The following is a 23,898-nucleotide window of genomic DNA, read 5'->3' as shown; positions in this document are numbered from 1 at the left end:
AAAAGTGTTGTTTTTTTTCATCGAAACACATCGGCCAACACATTTCGATAAAATTTGCTCAAAAAATGTTTGGGACGCAAAATACGAAATTGTGATGAAGCAATTTAAATTTTTCTTTGATTTTGCATATAAAGTAAAAACATTCGGAGAAAATCCGAACAATCTGTCTACCTTAGTGAATCTAATCTTATTGAAAATTCGTTATTCGGAATTGAGGACGTACCCACCAAATTCCTTTCTGAATATATTTTGACAGCGATTTTCGAGTACAGTCTTTAAATATCTAGTGAGAATTTTTTTTTAAACTGTAGTGGAATTGTGGACCTTGGATAAGAATTCGAGGTCTAGACTTTATTTCTGAGTAGAGATTGATACTTTTGATTCACTTCCATCAAAATTTGAATAAGAATTTAAAATTTTGAGTTTAGAGAACAACATTTTGCTTGACATTTTTAGACCCTCATGGGAGATGGGGGGTTTAACTCTCAAACCTCCCCCCGTTTCCTATGGTCATGCATGATGGTTATACCGAGCATTTTTTCAAACTTCATTTTAACCCTCCAAAGCTGTTTGGGTCAATAAGACCTGAAGCACACATTTTAAACATCTTTATCATCATTCCATTATACTGAAGAACTGGGAATTTTGACAGACCAAGTATGTTCTATGAAAATAATTATCAAATTAACGGCCAAAAATTGAAAATTGAGTTCTGAAAATCGGTTCATTGGGAAATGAAATACAGCTAAGCAAAGCCAAATTTGGATGTCGATTTTTTTCATGTAAGATTTTTTTTACCGGAAGATCTGAGATAGCGGTCAAAACTTTCATTGAACCCCAACATATCCATACATTGCCGATAGATGGATTTTTGACGATTTCAAACATCAATGGAACACTTAAATACAGAAAAGCTGTCAGAAGTTATGAGTATTTTAAAAATAAACCTTTTTAATAACCTGTTTCTGATATTACACATATCGACTTTATTTTTAAATTTTAAGCAATTAGAATGAATCACCTACAGAATGAATATAATACCATCAAAATCGGTCAACATTTACAGCCAGGAAAATGAAATCAAATCACAACTAAAACGGATACTAAGCGAACAGTTAAATAAAACAAGTGTTTAATCCTCCGTTTCATACAAAAATTATTCTTTCCATTTCTATTTTGTTTGTGTATAGAAGATTTTAACCAGCTCGGTCATTTGCCCTCCATACAAATTAACAATCATGGCTTTAAAAAAAATTAACACAGAAATAAAAATTAGCGTTATTGATACACTTTGATATCGTTTTATTCACGAATTGCAAAACACAGAATATTTGGCAATTTTTGAAAAGTGGGAGCTCGGCGTTAGGACTTTATTTTTCTAAATTCCAAAATAATATTTTTTTGTTTTTAAAGCTGCTACAGTAGATTTATTTTATTTAATAAAAATTGACAGAACATACATTGAGATACCATTACAACTAATATGCGAAATTTTTTCTGACCTTTTATTGCATGGTTTTTTTTTAAATGAGTTTTTCAATTATTGATTCAATGAAATAGTACCATTCATATTCGAATAACACATCAGGACAGCCGTTATTTTGAGTCTTATAAAAAAATAATGTCCATCGAATTTAAAAATGTTGATTTTTTTTCAATTTGAGTGAGCCAGTTTCTTCTAAACATTGTTCTCGGATGCCGGGAGATGATGATGATAGAATCAGATTAAAAAAAATGTATAAATTTCCAAATCTAAAAAAACTGCTTCGACTTTCTAAGAACTAAAGCTTAGTTTTTTTAGAAATGGGACACTTTCATTTGCTAATAGCTCGTTAACTAGTTATTGGATATTAAAAATTTTGACTGCATTTTGTTGCCTGTTAAAAGTACTTTTCGACCTATTTTTTTCAAAATTTAAAATTTACGCGTTTTTGAGATATGTACGATGGAAGAGAAAAAGAAAAAAATAATTTTGCACAGTTTCCTTTAAAATTCGTCATTATCAAATTGATAGCTGACAAAACCGTTGATAATTCAAAGAATTACTGAGTTTTTGTGGTGGATAAGTATGCAAACACTTTCAATAATGTCCACAAAGTTCAAATCAAGCATTGGAGTGAAGCACATGATCGACAACAACGATTAAGGGTCATCAAGGAAGTCAAGTCTCATACCAGCATTTTTAATTTTCAATAAACGAAAAACTAAAGGTAGATCGCTGATATGTCCAAAACAATTTTCTCCGATAAGCTAAAAGTGTTGCCTAGTGATGACTCATTGAAATCCAACCTCAAACAACCATTTTTTGATAGTTCCAAAGCTCTTAATCTGTTCAACCGGTACCAAAAAAAACGTTCAAAAAAGTGATCAAAAATATAATCAAACTTGTTCATTTCGAAACAACTGTTTCCACTAAAATGCTTCCAGTTTCTTTTAAAAGAGAAGTTTTGGACCGAAAAGTATCAGAAATTGAAGAAGGAGGGTGAAGCCACCTAAAATATAGATTTTGCGAAGTATAAGTTGAAGAAACTGATCAATACCATGACTGAAAAAAGTGTGCGCCGGCCAATGGGAGATACCAAGAAAAAAGTAGAAATTTCTTTAACAAAAAACGGTAAATATTTTTTTTCAAATTTTTTCATGAAAGATCATAACATTACCTTCATTTTCTTCATAGAAAGTATTTCGTTCAAACGAATGGTTTTTAAGATACAGGCATTCGTAACTGTCCCATTTCTAAAAGAATTAAGCTTTACTTTTTCAAAAATAAATTTGATTTTTGCAAACTTTTTGCACACTTTCTTCGATATCTTACACAGGATTTGGAATATTATAATTAAAAAACCATAAATTAGTTTTTTTACCCTCCACAATGCCTTTGGTGGATATATGACTCAAAAACATTCACACGTCGTATTCGAGATGATTTGATTCTGATTAGTGTTTTTTTAAAACATCACTCTGTATTGAAGGGTTCAAAATTATATACAACAAAAGGGCATATTTCTTTTATCTGCCTCCGACTTATTTTCAATCCGAAAGTAAGAGTGATCTAAAAATGGAAAAATTCCTGAATCAAAACCTTGAGGGTAAAAATCGTTCCTTGGCTTGCCAGAAGGCCTACGAATTTGAAAGGTTTTGAACTACGTTTAAATTAAGAAAATCTACACCCAAAAAAGAGGTTGCAGCATTTCAATGCCGATCGGAGCCGAAAATGCGCTCAAACGTGCATTCCGCCAAAGATGATATGATTAAAAAAGATGATATGATTAGTGGCATAAAGACTCAAGCTTTCAGCCAAATTGTGCATGACCACTGTATCCAAGCGAAAAAAGAAAAAAAATTAATGTGATTTTCATCCTATTGGATTATTGATCCCAGAAACAAAAAAAAAATGCCACAGGAAAGTGAGAATCGAACTTACAACATCTTATTTCTATCGTCTTGCCAATCCGACACCTTGACCAGTATACTAGCAGAGCCGGACGGAATACGAAGATTGATTGTTTTTGGCGTTTGCCTGGTAGTTTATTGCATCCTCCTTCCAAGGGAGTTTATTTGTCTCGTGAAAGAAGCAGGAATGGGAATGGATTTCCATTGAATGTGAATAAGAAACACAAATGAACAGATGTACAAGCTAAGCCTTAAAAGGTGTGTAAAGTCCCAATGACCATTTTGCGTCTATTTTATGCTTTTTGATTGAGCCACCAGATGTCTCCAAGAAAACCAGAGAGAACTATCAATAAGAAAATCACAAATAGAAGTGCACGATGCTTTGAATTGATACCGCAATGTGAAACTGTTCGTCAGTAATGTTTCTATTGGATTGGGTATAACTAGGTTGGTTCTTTTGACATTGACACCCGTTCAAATAGTGTAAAAACTTATTGATGCAATTTTCCTCAGCTACAAGTATTTATAATTTTATTGAAAAAAAAAACAACAATTTGAAGTTTGGAGTTCGCCCTTTCGAAAGTTGTAACGTTTAAAAGCGTTATCTAGAAACAGTTCCATTTATTGCGTTACATGTTACAAATCGAGTAACAGATGGCACTGTTTTCGTCAGGTCGGCTTTTTCAAAAGAGAGCTTTTTAAAATATAATTAGAGAGACTTTTAACTTTTTCATTTGATTCGTCTCTGGTAAATAGCTCATTAGATTGCATCATACAGTTTACACATTTTCAGAATATTTAAATTTTTATCTTCAGCTTCTCTATCGTTGTTTAAAATTTCTGGGATAGAAGTCAATAAATCCAGGTTTTCTCGATAGGTCTGAAACTACCGACAGCACACGAGTCTGTATGTTCAACAATCAGGCTCGTTTAGCATATTTCACTTGAAAATAGAGCATTTGAAATTTTAAACAAGTTTCGGAAGATTTCTTGTTCGAGCTTGTACATCTGTTCATCTGTGTCAGAAACGAGAAACTATTTTTCGCTTTTCTGCAACCTGTCTTACATACACACGCACAGCTGCGAAAGCCGGACAGCTTGCTACATGCACACGCAAAGCGTTCGGTTCGAATATATTTTCGAACACGTTTTTATTTTGTTTCCTTCAGTAAAACGCAATGCGGATGCGCTGGTAGGTTAATGCCGGCGCTGCGAAACAAATCATCGCCGCTGGCGTTCACATATTATGCCAATGACGTTGAAATATTTTCAAAACTCATGATTGGAGTAAAGACTGAACTGTGACATATTTCCATACAAACTTGAACACCGCTAATCCAACCCTTAGTAGAGTTAACCAAGTCAGTTGAATTTTGGCATAGTGCATTCTGACAGGCCAAAGAACTATTCAAGGCACCAAGGTTTTGCTTTTTTAACACCCTAATGTATGTACACATGTGACGATACTTATTCAAATTCCACAAGCATTCATAGGAATAAAGTAGCACACTTTCAGAGCTATAACCAACTTATTTCATTTGCTTGGGTTATCTACAATTGATTTGAATAAGATTTATTTGTTTTTTTTTTTAATGTTATTGGGATCATTTTCCAGAACAATTTTTTATTTGATAAAATTCCTGATGAGTTGGTTTTCTGATGCAAAAAATATGAAATCAATGTTCTGTATCGTGATTTAATTTGTTCTTAATTTGTTGGGTGATAGCTACCAACAGTTATATCGAAGTTCGATAGGACCTTACATAGTCGAGCGTGGAGTAATGTTATAAGCTTTTTTTCTTATTTAAAAACATCTACTGGTGGTCAAGACAAATAACTAGGTTTTTTCCTCATACTTTCGTGATGATGCTACTCCCAGCATCAATCCTCATAAGCTCTTCTCAACGATTAAATCATTGAGCAAACTTGCCCGCCAGAGATTCACCTTCGAAAAAATGAAATACACATTTTTAAGGTTAAGCCTAAAAATATTCTTCCTCGAGCAAGGCAATCCCCTACACGGATTCTTTCTGGTATGCACAAATTATGCAAAACCATCCATCGACGACGACTGCTCTGCTGCCGGCCGCTATAATGAAATGATTAACATTTCCAATAATGTTGCAACCTGTTGAGATATGGATGTGTCTCGACATGCTGTTACCCCGCGATTTTTCCGCAAATCACAATAGCAACAAAATTAAGAAACCTCCTACCTACCATAGATATCGAAATAATCGTCATGCAGCAACGAGCAAGATAAACTTGCTCAATTTGAGCCAATCCCGCTGTTGAGTTCTACAATCTTAGAAATCGCCCATTGAGCGCACATTAGCTTTTCTTGAGGGATACAGATACAGCTGCCCTCTGAGTTATTGATAATTTGCCCCTTAGCCACGGACGGGTTAATTTTTCGTTTTGTTGTAGCAAATGTCATCGTATCGTATCGTATCATCGTTAGTCTTCATTTATTGGGTGAACCTCAAAATTGAAGCAACCAAAGATTATAGGCGAATTCTAAATGGTTCCACTCAGATTCGATTATTGCACGAACATTGATGATTGAATGGAATGTGCTGTAGTACAAAGGTCAAAATATGGGAGCTTGAAACCTTTCAACTAATGGAAATTTATCATTTTTTTTTGTGTATTTTTTTTTTAATTACAGAGATGAAAAACATTATTACCCCATGCCTGGTGTAACTCTAGTAGCTTGTCAAAATCGGCATATTTTGAAAATACGCGCTGGAAGTAAATGAAAAGTAAAAGGATTTCTCCTTTAATTGTTTTGCTAAGCGTATGATAAACTTAAACAGTTACAGTTAAGTTAAAAGTTTGAAACTTTTTGGGCTTATTTCATAGAGAGGTCATAAACATAAAATAAAAGAATAATAAGTAGGTCGTAGGCACTGCACATTGGAAAATAAAATTAGCATTGCTTATTTCTTTCACCATAAAAAAGCTGAATATCTCCCCTCACGTTTTAGCCCAAATTATAAATTATCAAGGGGGAGTCTAAAACATTTTCATTTTTATGACGATTCATTATCCTTCAGAATGGTTTTTGTAAAGGCATGCTCATCTGGTGAAACACTTTTTTGTCCTTTCCACTAATAAAACTCCATATTTCAACAATATCATCTTGTATTTAGTAAAGTTTCCTTGCTATAACTCTGAGTGAAAAGAGTTACAACGTGGCAAACAGAATAATTGTTATTTCATTGAGAAGATCTTACAACACTTCCAATTATTGATCGTACAATAATCATGCACAGTATTAAACGACTAAGCTATGTTATTTTAGAGCCTTAAAATATTCGGCACGGTTTATTAAAATTAAATAAATACCGGCGTGAACTCCAGCAAAACTGTGTTGAAAAACTACCTCGAAATGTTGAATATGGGCCTATTTATACGCAGAAAACCAATATTGACACTTCATTTGGTTTTAACTGCAAGAAAGTGCTGCCATCTACGACTTGAAACTTGAAAAAGTGTGTTTTACTGAAAAAACACTAAGTTTTTTATTTCCAACCTGTTTATTCTGGTTCAAAATTATTTCTGAACGTTTTTTCGTCATTTTACATCATTTTATAGAAAAAATATAGCTCAAATGACAAATTTCTTGGCTGTAGAGGAAATTCTATTTAAACCCCTTCAAAGACGTTGAAACACTTAAAAACTGCTCAAAACGTAGTGATCTTTTTAAATAGTTCGTAGAAGCTTTAAGACTGTTTTTAAATAGTAAATTTTAAGAACGAATCTTGTTTCTTCTAGAAATACATGGTCATAGAGAAATTAGTTGATCCTAAAAGGTTTTTAAATAAGTGTTAACAAGAAAGCAAGAAATTTTGCTCGCCTCCGGAGGAAATTTGTTTTAAATAATCCTAGGCTTGAGACATTTGATTTTATGACATAACAAACATATATACCGTTCACGAATGGAAACTAATTTTTAATTGTAAATTTCGATTTGCAATTCATCAACCTATTGCAATGAAATTCTAAACTTGACACACCAAAACCCTACCTCGTCTTTAGAATGGGTTCAGAACTAGAAACCAACCTTTTTTTCTTCAAAATTATTCATGCTAATATTATACATCAACAAGTTGGAAGCCCTGTATCATAACTCAAGATGGCCATCAAAATTAGCAAATTAAAATCTAAAACCAAGTATCCTCTACTTTATTACTTAAAATTTTTGTTTAAAAAATTTTCACTGATATGAAATATTCTTCAAGAAACCAATTTAAGTCTCTATTATATTTGTATTTCTTGCTCTTCTAAATGCTTAACATCACATTCAAAAACGTTTTGAAAAATTACACAAGGCCACAAAATTAACATCCTTCGAGGTGCAAAGAATTTAAAAGCTAATTTGAACGAATTTGGGTGCCCTGGATCTTAACATGCAAGTTTACTATCAGCTTTTGTTTTTTGAATAACTTTTGCAAATATTTTAGAATCATTTAAGAAATTTCTGCATTTTTTCAAAACTTTAAAACAAAAACACAACATAAAAAATAAATAAAAGAATCAATTTTCAACTTTCCTCAAGACTTCAAGTAATTTTGAGTTCTGCGAAAAATTTATAGCGGTTTACAATCTGTATACTTCTCCCCATGTTTGGTAAAGTTTTAAACCAAATGGAATTTAAGATATTTTGAAAGCAAATCATTCAATCATTGGCATCAAAGTGCTGTTTCTTTAAGTTATCAATTAAGTTCAATTTTGATTTTTTTTTAAATGATTAGACGACTTTATGGAAAAAAAATCCGAATTTTAATGTAAAACTATTTAAATTTTTTTTAAATATTTTTCATAAACTTGTTTTTGAGTGAAATCCGATTTTTTATGTTCCGAATACATAATCTTCTGTTTTTTAAATTAAATTTTTAATAAAAAAAAGTATCCACCTTTTGTCCTTTTCAGGACCCAATATTCCAATTGATAGCGACAAAATATTTAGATCTTGAAGTTTTCAACTTTAAAACTTAGAAAATTTATAAAAGTTTCTCTAATTTTCATTGTTTTAAATCATTATTTTCAATTTTATTTTTCCAGTTTCTTATTAATCATTTCCCAATCTGTAATTTGTCAGTATAATTGAACATGTTGAGTTATAAATATATAAAGTTATTATTTTGAACTTCAGAACTTTTTAGCCTATTATTCAAATAACTGGACGAATTTTAATAAAGAAATGGGGGTTTTCTTTGACTTTGATCACTGACAGTCTTAAAATAATGATATCTTCATCATTTTAACAAACAAAAATCAATTGTCAACTATTTGATATATTTTCCTAAATACCAAATGTTTTTTCCTAATCGAGAATTCGCATTTCTAATCGTAGTAATTTTATTTTACAAAATCAAGATACTACAGCGGATTTTTTAATCAATCCTTCCATTGAAAATGAAAAAAAAAAAAAGAAATGTAAATAAGATGAATAATATATAACAAAACAATCATTATAATTTTTCTAATAGTTTTTAATCAGGGTTAATTTTTAACCTGATCTGACATTTATTTGAGAATTTAGATTTTTTTTAAATCTGGTGTTATAAATTCTGTATTCTATATCTGGGCATTAACTCTTATGTCCGAAGTTTATTCGAAATTTTGATTTTCATTCTTTCTCTGGTGTTTCGGGAACATTGATTTCAAATTTGAAATCTACACTGCTTAGAATTTGTTTTCAAGCAAATTTCTAGTTCAGAATAAGGAACATCATTTTGAATGATTTATCAATGACTTACCGGAAATATCATTGATTTGAAACATTCATTCTGACTCGTTTTGAAAATGTTGATTATTTTTATCAGTAAAATTTATTATTGTTCGAGTTTGTGTAATAATTATAAGTAAGAAAATGGATTAGAAATCAATTTACTTATTTCTTGTGTATTTTTGGTATTGTTATTATTTTTGGCATTGTTATTATTTTTGGCTAAATTTGAATTTCGAAAACCCCCCCCCCCCCCCCCCCGGGGACGGGTCCTTCGCACGGGCCTGGATAAGAGCATGACTTTTTTCGGTCTTTGTTTTATTTTTTGAAGCCTGAAATATTTATATATGCCAATGAATTAAAAATCTACTAATGTGTTTGGGAGAAAAAGAAAAGTTTCTTACTTATTTTTGTGAAACAACTCCTGGGTGTTGATCAAATTTGGGGTCTTTGGGAAAACTGCATTGAGTCAATGAGTATTTGTATTGTACAGTTTTGCAAAAAAGTATACAAATTGAATAACTAATTTTATACCAATTTATTAAAGTTACTAGAAAACAGATTAAATATTTGGATAAAAAATACACAAGAAATAAGGAAATTGAAATTTAACCATTTTCTTACTTATAGTTATCACACAAACTCATAAAATAATAAATTTTACTAATAAAGTTTATTAACATTTCAAAACGAATCAGAATGAATGTTTTAAATCAATGCTATTTCCGTTAAGCAATTGATAAAACATTCAAAATTATGTTCCTTATTCTGAACTTAAAATTTGCTAGAAAATAAATTTTTAGCAGTGTAGATTTCAAATTTGAAATCAATGCATATCTCCGAAGCACGAGAAAATTAATGCAAGTCAAAATTTTGAATAAAGTTTCGGGCATAAAATTCCATCCAGATAAAGACTACATAAAATATAACAAAAGGTTTCTAAAAAATCAGAATTCTCAAATAAAAGAAATATCACGTTAAAAATTAACCATGATAAATTATTTTTAGAAAAATAACAATAATGTTTTTTTTATTATTCACCTCATCAAACATTCATTTCCTTCATTTTCAATGGAAGGATTGATTAAAAAAATCCGCTGTAAAATCTTGAATTTGGAAAAAAAAAATCACGATTAGAAATGTGAATTCTTGATTAGGAAAAAAAATATATTCAATAGTCGATAATTGATTTAAATTTGATAAAAAGATGAAAAATTAAATTTTATTCCAAGACTACCAGTCAAAAAAACCCTTTTCTATATTAAAATTTGTCCAGTTATTAACATTAAAGGCTTAAAAAGGTCTGAATTTTAAAATAATATCTTTATATATTTATAATCCTACATGTTCCGTTTTACTGACAAATTACAGATTGCACATGTGCCAAAATCGAACAGTTTTTAGAAACAACATTACCTTTTAGTTTTCGTTATAACAGGACCAATTTAATTTAGATAAACACCATAAATAAGTTTTTATGTTCTGAAATATTGATAAAATGCAAAAATAAAAACCAATAATTTTAAGAAATTTCCTAAAGTACTCAAAAACGACAAAAATATAAAAAATTCAAAAAGTTAAAAAACAACTAAAAAATGATAAAGAATGACAAAAACGGCAAACATGACAAAAGAAAACAAACATTATAAAGAAAACAAGAAAAGTGCTAAATGCATCAAAAACATGATGAAAAAAAAATGACAAACAATAATCGGAAATTGACTAAAAAGAACATTTTTGATAACAATAATAGTTATTTTGTAAAAATAACTGAAAAACATGATGGGGAAAAAACCGTTCGATTTTGGCAACATTCGATTTTGGCAACATTCGATTTTGGCAACACAAAATGTACGGGCGTGTTGCCAAAATCGAACGGGGTCTGTATAACTGTAACTTATCAATAGAATGACAGACAATCATATTTGAGACCCTACTATGACTCTAACGGCGCTTACGGCGTTTGTTCATAATTACCCCACTTAGCCCTACCTAAATTTTGTTTCAATGAAGCCCGCCGGAAGAATTTTAAATCAAAAGCAGCCCGTCGTTTCAAAAGGTTGCTCATCCCAGATTATTTCGTATGTAATATTTTCCTACTTCTATTGAATTCAAATAATATTATCAGAAGGAATAAATGAAATATAAATGATTCTGACATGCTCGTATGTTGTCCTAATGTTTTTTTCTGCAGGCATTTTTCAACATTAATCGTAGGTTTTAAGATAACCAGAACACTCAAAAGCCGAATTTCAATTTTGTTTATTTCCTTGTATCAGATCAATAACCAGCATTAAAATTGCTAGATGAAAAAAAAACTTAGTACACTTAAAAACAACAATCACAATTGGATTTCAATAATAATCGAAAGTTGAACCCAAAACACCATTCACCGTTTGGGGCGCAGGCTGGTTTCCCGCTTCGTTAGATGGGGCGTACGTGACGAATGCTGGTGATGGAACGAGTTCCAGACCATTGGACAAAGTTAATCAACCGATATGAAGCATCCAGACCAGGTTTTTTTTTGTTTCTTTCTGATTCACTCTTGGCCGGTAATGCGGTGCAGGACCAGAAACCCGTAGCTTCCTGGTGCTTAACAACCGAAAGCCAACAACCACTACTCTTAGTGCCATAACAGGCCGTGTAACCAGCACTTCACTTGAAAGGTCTCAGCGAAAAGTAGTTCGCAATGAAAGGGGCAATTCCCAGCTTCCGGAGTTCAATGATCATCAGGGGCCCGTGTGCCGTGTGTGTAAATAGTATTTCTGTTGGTTGAGTATCTTGTTTCAATTCCTGACCGCGGTCGCTTTGGTTTTTTTTTCTCTTCTCCGGCGATAGTGCTTCTTAATGGATTGTTATTGTGCCATTTAGAAGGTTGGATCATTGTTTTTACTGATCTTATGAGCCGAGCAAAAATAAACACTAAATTACGGTTCAAATTGATGTTTCGGGTATCGAGCGAGGGACCACTGAAGCAATCTATTTTTGACATATGAAAATCAATCCTTCTCCCGGGGCTATTGAGGTTTTTGTGCAAATGCCACAATGCACAAAAACTAGTTTCGCATTTGGGGGAGATATTTGTGGATAATGATCTGGTGGCTCCAAAGCGCACCGGGAGGAAAAGCTGACCCAGCCAAACAACGACTAGGGGTGCGCAGGTGATAACGTACACTTCAAGGTGACAACCAAATCTAAATCATTGGAGAGGAGGCTCTTCGGCAACAAATGGCCGACGATACGACGACATGATGACAACGACGAAGACTACGACGAGGACTTGTCCGGCGCCAACGACTTGTTACACTGACCTTCATCGTGGCGGTTTCTGGTTTTGCAATCTGCCCGAACCAGACTCATAAACATTAATATGTGACTTTAATATTTATGGATGCAGTCAGTCAGTGTCCCGGGGAGGAAAACTCGCTGGGGCTCGTGAGATGTCTACGGAGAGCGCCTACAGAAAGTGAAAGAAGGAAAAGTAGAGACATAATAGTTGCAGCCAGCAAGGTGAACCGCATTTTGGCACGATGCGGATGTTGAGAGCTGTGAATTGAGCACTCTATTGTAAATTGTCCACTTAGGGCGCTGAGCGTTACAAGCGTCAACAATGTACGTAATCTTAATGGTTCTTTTAATTGTACCGTTTGTTGCCTTGTCAGAGAAAAATGTAAAGAGACCTGACTAGTCCTGATAGCATCCGGATTACGCACCTCAAACTCTCATGTCTAAACCGGCTAAATAGATCGATCAAAGTGATTCAGTACATGATAGCCATCATTAGTTCGATTGCTGAGGCCACGCTCCACTAGCGCTGCCAGCAAATAAATTAGCAGCAGCATCTGCCAAAGCCAACTGACTAAATGCAATCCGGTATCGCCGCAAGAGATTAGCATATTGAATTCAAGGTGAACTGAATTTGAATTTCGTTTCTTCTCCGGTCAGAAAACATTCACCAAACACTCGACTCTATTTAGGAGCTCTCTAAGCGCTGAAGAAGGTTGGCTGCTCTTGTTTTCGTTCACTTTTCGGTGTTTTCTTCCTTAAAAGTTTAGCTCAATACTTTAAATTCAAAGGAAGGTTGAACATTCGGATTTTTACCGAGCTTCTGACTTAAGAACACTGTCGACAGAATCATAACTATTCTCTAAATTGTTCTATGAAAGAGAAGACTGTTTACAAATATGATTTTTATGTTTAGTTCCCCAGGAAGATTTTTTTTCACTTTTTTACAAAATTTGACTTTAGGTTTTACGATAAAATAATAAATAAAAAACATCAACCGAAAGATTTGAGTACTGCGAAAAAAAAACTGTAGTACTTTTTTAATGAATAACTTTTGAATGCATGAATGGAAATCGATAAAATTTTCTGTGAAACCACTCATCAATGTAATCTTTACCTACATGTGCAAAGTTTTGTGCAAAGCGTTAAAACAAGAAGTTACATAGACTTTGATTTTTTGGCGGCATGTGAAGTGAGGCCTGTTGGAAACAGATACTCAGCAAAAAATCTGAATCCTTAACAAACTGAAAGAACGCGATTTATTAACGTTAATTTACAGATTAAAACAAATTCAATCCTGAACAGCACTGAACTCAAATGTCACAAATAAAACTTGACACGGAACGTGATTATTTAATGTAAACTTACATCAAACATGACGGAATTTTCAGTGTGAATTAAATATTACACGTCTCAAATATTCTTGTGTCTTTCGATTTTACAGACGAAGTTTTCAGTTTTCTTAAAAGCACGGAATTAGAAATTCCTTTAAATTACACGACATGGAATGTTATAAAGAAATTGAATTTAAATTCAAATAATATTACAAATCACACAGGCATACCGAATGTCAACAAAATGTTAAGTCAAGTCGTGCACCAGAGTATTTTATTGAAGCAGTTTTCCCGCGAGTAAGTTAATCGATTTGGTTGATTCCTGGAGATCTTCGAAAAGCAGGGATGCGGTTCTGAAGCGGCTTTAGGTTACTCAATTTAGGATCCGTACTTAAGGGAAGAAAGTGTGATTCCTCATAAAAAATGTGTTAGATCAAAAAAATCTTTGTTGCTGTACAAAATAAATAATAACTTTTAAAGTTTTATTTTATTTTTTTAAGAAATAAGAAAATTCCATTAATCAATAATTATAACAAAAAAATAAACAAAACAAATTCCAATTGGGAACGTTTTTCTTCTATATGCAGTGGTTTTATAATTTACATCATTTTTATTTTACACGTTGCAAAATTTTACAACATTTTTATTTCACACGTTGTAAAATTTTACATACGTGTAATATTAAACTAGCACTAAAAATTCCGTCATATATGATGCTTCTTTTTATTTACATCACATGTGATAAAATTTTTCATATTTTTTTCGTAGTTTGTACAGTCTGTTGACCACACAGAAAAAAAAAAATCTGAGCTTTTCATTTAATGTAATATTTGATTTCATGTTAAATTCCGTCAGATGTGTTGTATATAAAAAAACAGTCCTGAAAAAAAAAACCATGCGTTTCCTCATTCGGGTCCATTTGTTGTAATTTTACATGACTTTTGCAGGAAACGATGTTTTAAATCACAAACGTTGCAAATAAATGGCGCAAAAAAAAATCTAATTTTTGTTTAAATTAAATATTGCAGAAAAAGGTCAACAATATTCTTGATTTGTTGTTACACAAATTTCAGCACAAAGAAACGTTATTTTGCTATTTATTCTTGGAATTAAGTGTAAATTTGTTAATTTAAAAAAAAATGTAGAACTTTTCGTTGTACAACGAACAAATAACATGTAATATTATTTAAAAAACATTCCAGATAAAGTATGTGCTACCTACTTTGAACAAAATGGAAATTGTTTCCAAAATCATCCATCCAAAAAGTGTTAACGAAACTAAAAGAAACAAATACACCCTGTAGCTGAATCGATTCACAAACCAACTCCGAACAGTCGACCGGTCAGCAACAAGTTCGATTTGATGCACCAAAAAAATGGTTCTTAAAATCTGCAGCTCGTGAATTCCAAGTAAACATAAACATTATGAATATCGCTTTAATCATTATCATGTTTTGTTAAAAGACTGATGGTGCAAGCTGGTTAAATAATGATTCAAAAACGGAAAAGGAATAATGAGCGGGAACGGTTTCATTGTTATGGTAATGTAAAATCCCAATGGTATTCAGGAATATACATTACATGGACGTGTAAATTTAGGAGAAATAACTTGTTCCAGTTATTTGCAGGTTAAAACTTGTAAAAGTACAAGATTATTTAGTACTGTGCATTTTTACCACTCCTACAATCAAATTGTTCGCATTGCGCTCGATTAAACCTTTCAAACATTTTACTTCCGAGTAATCAATGATTCTCACTTTTATTAAAATTTCAGCTCACCGTTAGATGCCATAGGACTCTTGCACAGCAAAAAAAAACTAAATCATTACAAGCACTGAAATTCCAAATCCTTGACATTAAACGACATAGAACTCCATTTTTAAATGGTAATATACAAAATCAAAAATAATTGAACCATTTAAAGCACTGAAATTATATCACACTAATATTAATCGACAAAGAACACGATCTTCTGATGTTTAATTCCTGAATTTATGATGCTTCTTTTTATTTGCATTAGAGATGTACCGAATATTTGGCACCGAATATCGCTCGAAAACCTTTATTCCGAATATTCAGCTCATCGAAAAGCTTAACTAAATATTCGGCTGAATAGGCATAATTTTTATTTTAAGAATTCATACAATGAAAATTCTAATTTTGCATCATAACTTTTTTCATGTACGCACCCTTAAAGCCCAGTAAAAAAATTCTCTAATTATCCTTGAGTGTTCATTGGAAACTCCTTTTTAAAACAACTACCTAAATCTCTCTTGTTTCTTAACCGATTTATACAAAGTTATAATTTTGAAAATCTCGTAACGCAATTCAAATATGTTGTTCAGACAATATTCACCTACAACACTTCAGTTTTCCGTTACCTAGCCTAAGAAAAAAAAATCCGAATAAACATGCTTCGGAAAAAAAACTGATAAAATGTTCAAAAAAAATTTAACATAGTGCCCGAAAAAGCTGAAGTAAGAAGCTATACGTTGCACATAAGGCTGTCTATTTTTGGAATTTTTTACGATCGTGACCATAAAAAAAGTATAAAAGTGGTGTAAAAACCGTAGGGTAAGTGTGCTTAATTTCGCTATACTTTGTCAGGGGTTTTTAGATTTGATAAGAGTAAGCCAAATTTTTAATTGCAAGACATAAAAATTTTTGGTAACTAACTTCCAAATTCTTTAAGGCACTCGGTTGAAGTTTTAAATAATCATTTTTAGCTTTAATGTTCGAAAACTAATGTGTTTTTTAAAGTGTGTCGATGTTCCTAATTTGGAACTAATTGTTCCTAATTGTTAACATATGTGTTCCTAATTATGGACATACAAAAGAAAAATGTATCAGCGTACCCAATATTTGTTCCAAATTCTGCATATGATTACCTTTCTAATTAGTTCAATGAGAAAATTCTTAAAACATACCTTTTTATCTTAACTTTTATAGTACTTTTATGGAATACGACTATGTTTTCTCTGCCTTTCAAAATTCTACAAGTTGGTTTATGTCAGTTTTGAAAAAAAAAATGGATGTTAAGCTTATAAAAAAACAAACTTTTAATTTTTTCTATTCAGACAGATGAAACTTGCTTTTTTCCACATTTTTTTTTCATTTAACATTTATTATATTTTAATAAGTAGAAAATTTAAAGTAATGGATACGAATAGCTTTACAATGTATTTCATTCAGACTCTTTTTTCGATTTTCCATTTCAATTCTGTTCTCGTTGAGAAACTCTCTGAAACATGATGATTTACTTTTCTAAAATGTTTGAGTCTTTCTTCAATCTTTTGTTTTTTCCTCTTCAAACTACTTGTTTGCATCCATAGGCGATGGAAGCGAAAAGTTATTCTTTCTCTCCTTAAGAAAAACCCGTAAGATCTGTCAAAAGTTGGGTGAAAATTTAGCTGCATCCCATTCGCACTAGTGGAAAACCATCACCCCAATTCGGCACCGCTTCCATCGCCTATTGCTTTCGTCAATGCGGGTTCCAGCTGATAGAACAGGAAAGAAGTTTTTTTCTGTTGTTACGATGTTTCTTTTTTTGTGATTACTAAGGTAACTTTAAAAGCTGCGAGAAATCATCTGCTTTGCAAGTTTGTTACATGTTCCAAGATTTAAAAAAACGGAATTAAATAATTTTCTTCGATAGAATTACTAATTAGGTTTCTCAGATTGCTCTTCGATTTGAGGACGAATTGAGAAGCTTTGGACTATCATCGCCCATTAAATTCATGTATCAAATTCAGATTTTCCTGGTTTGTAGCAGACTCCAAGAAGTTTTCCTGTTGTTCTTGAATTATTGGAAAATCGATAATTTCAATATGCTCTGCTTTGAGCTGTTTTCAACTGAAATATGTGTTTCAAAATTCTAAATACACATGAGCAGACATCTGTTCTCTTTATATTGAAATCTCCTGCAATTTTCGAGAAAACGATTTTATTGTTAAAGGAAAAGACAAATTGTTCAATGATTCAAATTAGTTATTTTGAATTTTCGAACAACGATTTCCTTTAAACTTTTCTACAATGCTCATGCCTAGGGTTGTCAGAATTTTTTCAGCACGTATCCGGGCCGGGCATGTCATTTCTAAATCGAGACGAAAAATCCGGGCAATATCTGGTCAAATTTTGTCGAAACCTAGAAATTACTCAACAAAAATGAAGATTAGAGAATTGAAAATAATAATTTTTCATCAAAATTCAAAAACAAATTTGAAATCGTATTTCGGTCTTCGAAAAATCCTTTCATGATTATTTTTGCAAAATCTACTAAAAACTTTTTGTTTTGGTAGCGAAATAAAAAAAATTTACAACACAATTTCATTTTTTTTTTTGTTTTATTTACCAAATAAAGTGAAAATATCCGGGCAAAATCCGGGCATTTTTCGATGAAATCCGGGCTACCGGGCCGGGCCGGACTGTTCTAAAATTTTGTATCAAATATCCGGGCAAACTCGGATAAAACCGGGCAATCTGGCAACCTTACTCATGCCCATCAAATCATGAATATGGATAAGTTGGATTTTGGATTTTGGATTAGATACATGGTTTTTTTAAAAGACATACGCCGTCTTAGCCGATTTAGGCTTTACAGACTGAATACTTGACGTGGATAACTTAAGATTAACACATTTAACACCCAGTACCGAGATGGGAATCGAACCCATGCCATCAATGGACCAGCGATTACCGTCTTACCACGCTAACCACTCGACCAACGAGACGTACAACGTACATGGTTTTTATTTTCTTTAAACTCAATTATAGCCACGGTTTCTCTAAGCAGTGAAGCTTCATGTCTATTTCCAAAACTTCTTCGGGTTTCTTAAACAACGCTCTGTAATATTTTTTACAAATATATTCTTGGCATTTAGATATAGCTTTGAAATACACTATAGTTAGAGTAAGGTGGGGTAAAAGTACGAGTCGGGTAAAAGTACGTTTTGGTATTTTCACAAACCGAGAACAGTAAAATTCAAAACTCTGGCGTGGATTGATAGTGATTTGAACTGCCAACAACCAGCCATAATTTTTTTCGTAGAAGTTGAAAATACCCCGAAAAATGAGGTAAAGTTGCTTTTTTGCTTGAATGATGTAATATTTCAAAAAACAGCAAACATGTTTATGTAATCAAAAGTCTGGCTTTCAATGACAGATTTAATGTGTCTTTTTAGTTGTTTTTAATCACTATCAAATGCCGAAGAAAGAATTTCATTACTATTTGTCTATTCATCACAATAAACTGTGAATCATAAGAAACCTTGAAGGGGCAAAAGTACGACCTGCAAATGGGGCAAAAGTACGAAGGTCTTCTGAAGTAAATCTGAACGGAAAATTTTAACTTCTTTTTTGAATGCTCTGGAAACATCAGTGCATATTTTTGTTTCTTCAAGATTTGCTCGCGCGAAAAATTGCTCAAATACGATGAGAACTGGATTTAGAAAACCTGCTGAATATGGACAGTTAGTGGAAAACTCCAAATTCGCAAAGGTTATTTGCCCATGTAAAGGATTTGTATCAGAAGCGAACAAAGATGCTGCTGCTGTAAGCAGAGATTAATACAAAATAATTTTCCTGTTGACTTCATGCAGAATTGTGGAATTTTGAATGGTCGTACTTTTACCCCACATCATTCGAACTTTTGCCCCAGAGGTGAGGTAAGAGTACGTTTCGAAAGCAGTTAGACATTTTTAGACATTACCATCAAATGCGTCGACCGATTATCTTCGAAATTTTGTAGAAGAGAGATAAAAGTCTAAAGAATCAAATGCTGTTCTTGTTTTTTTGGAAAACAACCGGCAAAAATTTCTAAAAATAGGATAGCACTAAGGTCGTACTTTTGCCCCACCGTACTCTAAACAAAATTACCATGTCCTAACCATAACCATAACCATTTATTTTACAGTTAGTTGAAAATAAAGTTAATATAACGTAATTTGTAACAACTTTACGTCAATCATTATTTTACGTCAATCATATTCATTTCCAAGAAACGCTATAACTTCAATATAGTTTGGGACATTTTACTATGTCCAACATTAGGAACACACTGAAAAAGGTGTTCCTAATTATCGACATAGAATGTTTTTAGTTTTTACTTCAAAAAAATATGATTTTAACTGTCTAAGTACAAAAGTCATTATAATTAACAATCCGAAAAAAATTTTCAAAAAAATCTATTGAAAAGTTCAGCTTATATCTTCCATTTTAAAAACAGTGTTTTTTAAGAAACATTCTAAGAATCCCGTTTTATTTGGACATATTTTGAAAAAAAACGGATTTTACTAAGAATGTTAGGAGTTCGGACATCGTCCTGTAGATGGGCAACATCGAGCCCGAAACCGGTCGACAAAAAAGGTAATTTTGAATCCTTTTTTCCGTTTGTAAGAACGTTAAGTGTCGTGTCCTGTAATACGTTGTGTGTTAATTGTGTAGTTAAGTTCTTACGTTGGCACAAATCCGCTTAAAAATGTTGGAAAACTAAATTGTGTGTATGATGAAAGTTAAGATGATCCGTTACATTTTCATATTTTTTGTAGTGGTGATAAGTCAAAAATAACGTCACAAACAGTCAAAATCAAACGGTATGTTAACATTAGGTACACATGCCAAATTAGGAACAACCACTCTACTTCCAATCAATGAACCGTCACCAAATCAATTTTGAAAAGAGGATTGCGAAGTTTCCGAAACTATAACAATTGTAAAAATCGGTTGAAAAAAAAAGAGATAGATAGGTATATAGATTTCAGTCAGGAGAGTCAAATCGGAGGACATTCCAGGGACTTTTACAGGAAAAAAAAATTCAGAGACGAATGAGAGCTTCGTTTCAGTTCAATCCTCATCCATGATCGTTGGGAGAATATTTTTTTATATGTCTTTATTTGTACAAATTTATCATTACATTTATATTACGTTATTACATTAAGCTAGCTGACCCGCCAAACTTTGTTGAGCCTTTGAATTTTCACAAAAAAAATCATGTAAGGAGAAGGCTAATGATTATATATTTTCATAAAATTGGTATGGTCTGGCAAAATTGGGAAAATCAGAGCAGATTTCGGACTATTTTCGTAATATTTCTGTCGAATAATATTAAGTGGATCTTTACCTAAAGAACGCTATCAAAAGAAAGTTGTAAGTATTTTAACTATCAATCTTCAAACAGCTATTTTTATTCACTCCCCAAGTAAGGTGAATAGGGACAAAGGCCAAGGCCGGATTAAGGGGGGGGGGGGGGGGGGGCAAAAGGGGCAATTGCCCCGGGCCCCCCTGCTCAAGGGGCCCCCGAGGAGGAAAAAAGTATAACATTACTTTTATCATACTGCTTTAAGCTTTAGAAATCTAGCCAAATAAGAATTGAAACGAGAAAATTTGAAAAGCAACGTAAAATATAACAAGTAAGGGGGCCCCAGTGAAATAATATCTCTAATAGTATCACTATAATATAAGTAAAGAAGGCCCCCTAAAACAAAAATTGCTGATTTTTTTCCACATGTTTATTGGTTGGACTAATCAGTACAAATATTTTCAAAACCTAGAAAAATCTGGGCATTTGGTTTTGAATTGTGAAAAATCTATTACAAAGAGACCAACACCAAACACCTCAAATTTTCATTTTTTTATCGAAACTTGTCAACAACGTTCGAATCGTTTTTCAAACCACAAAAAAAAAACAATTTAAAGAAAGGTGAGTTTTGTTTGACCCAGCTCAAAGTTCGCTTTTCTTGTCCCTTGAAAAATTATCAAAATAAAGAAAATATTCTAGGAGCTACTCGCTAGTAACTCCTAGAATATTTTCTTTATTTTTAAATCAATTTTAAAATCAATCATTATTTTTTTCAAATATGAAATATTATTCCCACTCACTTTATAAGAATGCAAAAAATACAAAATTATTGTAAGCTTTTCGATCGTTGTTAAAATTTGCACTTTTATTTTAAAATTATCCTCTACATAACGGGATATCAGCATGTTATTTTTTAGTTGATCAATCTAAAATTATTTTTGATAATAAAAACACACTCATAATTAAATTTCAAATTTCGTTGAGTGAATCTCTAAATATGAAAATGATTTTAATGTTATCTTCTTCCAGATTTATGATTCTGTGTCTTGAACATTTTGCCGCTTATAGAAGAAATATTTGACAAAAGTTTCGGTTAATCTTATTCTTCATACAAAATTGTAAATAATCCGCACTATTTTTTCGATTTCCAACACATTGAATGAACATGATTTTTTTGAAGATATGAAATTGAAATACCTAAAAAATTTTGATTAAAATTATAAATTTGACAGTTCCTGTTTTGGGCCTGATAGCAACTTTAATTCTTAATTTTGCATGAAAAATTCATTTGTTGTCTGTTTCCCAAATCTTGATTTGAGAATGTGATTTTTGTTGAGACACAGAATTGTGTTTCTGACGAAAATTCGGTTTCGAATTTTACTCTTGAATTCTTTTGTCTGTATCTCTAAGTAATTTGTCTTTATTTCCATTATTTTTTTCTAATTTTTGATTCTCAATCTAAGATCTAAATGTTATTTCCCAATTGTCATGATGCAAATATTTAATCTACTTTCAATCTTTCTAATCTGCTTTTGATGATTTGCAATTAATCATGAAAAGAAAAACATGTTACTATCTGTCTTTGATATTTTCTAAATCAGAGAATTTTGGGAGATGATAGAATTATTAAATAAATTGGAATGAATTTTAACTTTAACCAGAGTTTTAAGTTAGATTAACTCTTAGGCAACATTTGCACGTGATGTTTTTACAATTATTGTTTGAAGACACCAGGTATAATTATTGACAATGCAATATAATAAAAAAAAAATTATAATAACTCAACTCTCGTATTTTGTTTGGTTTTGAAAGTAATGTGACAAACACTGGGCTTTCTTCAAAGATTTTCGGCTTGCTCAGCCGGACCGCAACTTTCCTTAATTTTAAAACTGAATATTGGATCATGGCCGTATAAAACCGGATAATCTGGAAACTGAACTCGTTTCCAGTTTCTTCATATGTTTAAAATATTATATTTTCGCTGGGACATAATATGAAAAAAAAAAAAAATTCATAGGGGCCCCCGAGAAAAATTGCCCCGGGCCCCCCGAAGGCTTAATCCGGCCCTGACAGTGGCTAATTAATCTAGGAAAACGTTCATTTGATCTTCCATCAAATCGGACGTACATTCATGCATTGTTTTTCGATTTACAGTTTTCTTGTTTTTTCAAATTCTCTGTGATCACTTTTTTCATCACCCATATTATTTAAAGAAATTTTTCATGCTGGTGCCGTTCTCTAGGAACTAAAATTAACGAAGAAATTTATTAGTTTTTATCTCTTGATTTCCCGCGAAAGCTGAAACCGATTATCTTCTGAGATGAACCTAAAATTGAATTTTCTGCCGTTTTTCATTTTTTCTTCCTTAACAGAAGATTCTATCGATTGTTACGTCCATTTTCGATTAACCCCAAGATAAGCCAAAATATGTTACTTCTGATACTGAGTGTTGGATCTAATAATGATCTAATTTAATTTTATAAAGTTAACCTTATTTATATTCTTAATTCCGTTTATTTGTAAGCATCTAAGCATGGAAGGGAGAAGAGAGGATTTTCTTTTTGTAGTACAGACTCCGTTCGATTTTGGCAACACGCCCGTACATTTTATGTTGCCAAAATCGAATGTTGCCAAAATAGAACGGTTTTTTTATCAACTTTTTTCCAGTTATTTTTATAAAATAGCTATTATTATTATCAAAAAAGATATTTTTAGTCAATTTCCGACCATTTGAAGTCATTTATAATTTTATTCATCATGTTTTTGATGCATTTTGCACTTTTCTTATTTTGTTTTAGAAAGTTTTCTTTTCATTTATTATATTCGCTGTTTTTGTCATTCTTCATCATATTTTAGTTGTTTTTTTTATCATATACAGTGTTTTTTTTAATTTGTTTTTTAACTTTTGGAATTTTTCATCTTTTGTCATTTTTGAGGACTTTATAATATTTTTGAAAACTTTTGTTTTTATTGTTGCATTTTATCACCATTTCAGAACATAAAAACGTATTTATGGTGTTTGTCTAAATCAACTTGGTCCTGTTATAACGAAAACTAAAAGGTAATGTTGTTAACCG

This window comes from Uranotaenia lowii, chromosome 2, assembly GCF_029784155.1.
Source record: "Uranotaenia lowii strain MFRU-FL chromosome 2, ASM2978415v1, whole genome shotgun sequence".
Taxonomy (NCBI): Eukaryota; Metazoa; Arthropoda; class Insecta; order Diptera; family Culicidae; genus Uranotaenia; species Uranotaenia lowii.
The sequence above is the reverse complement of the archived record's forward strand: the minus strand, read 5'-3'. Positions refer to the sequence as shown.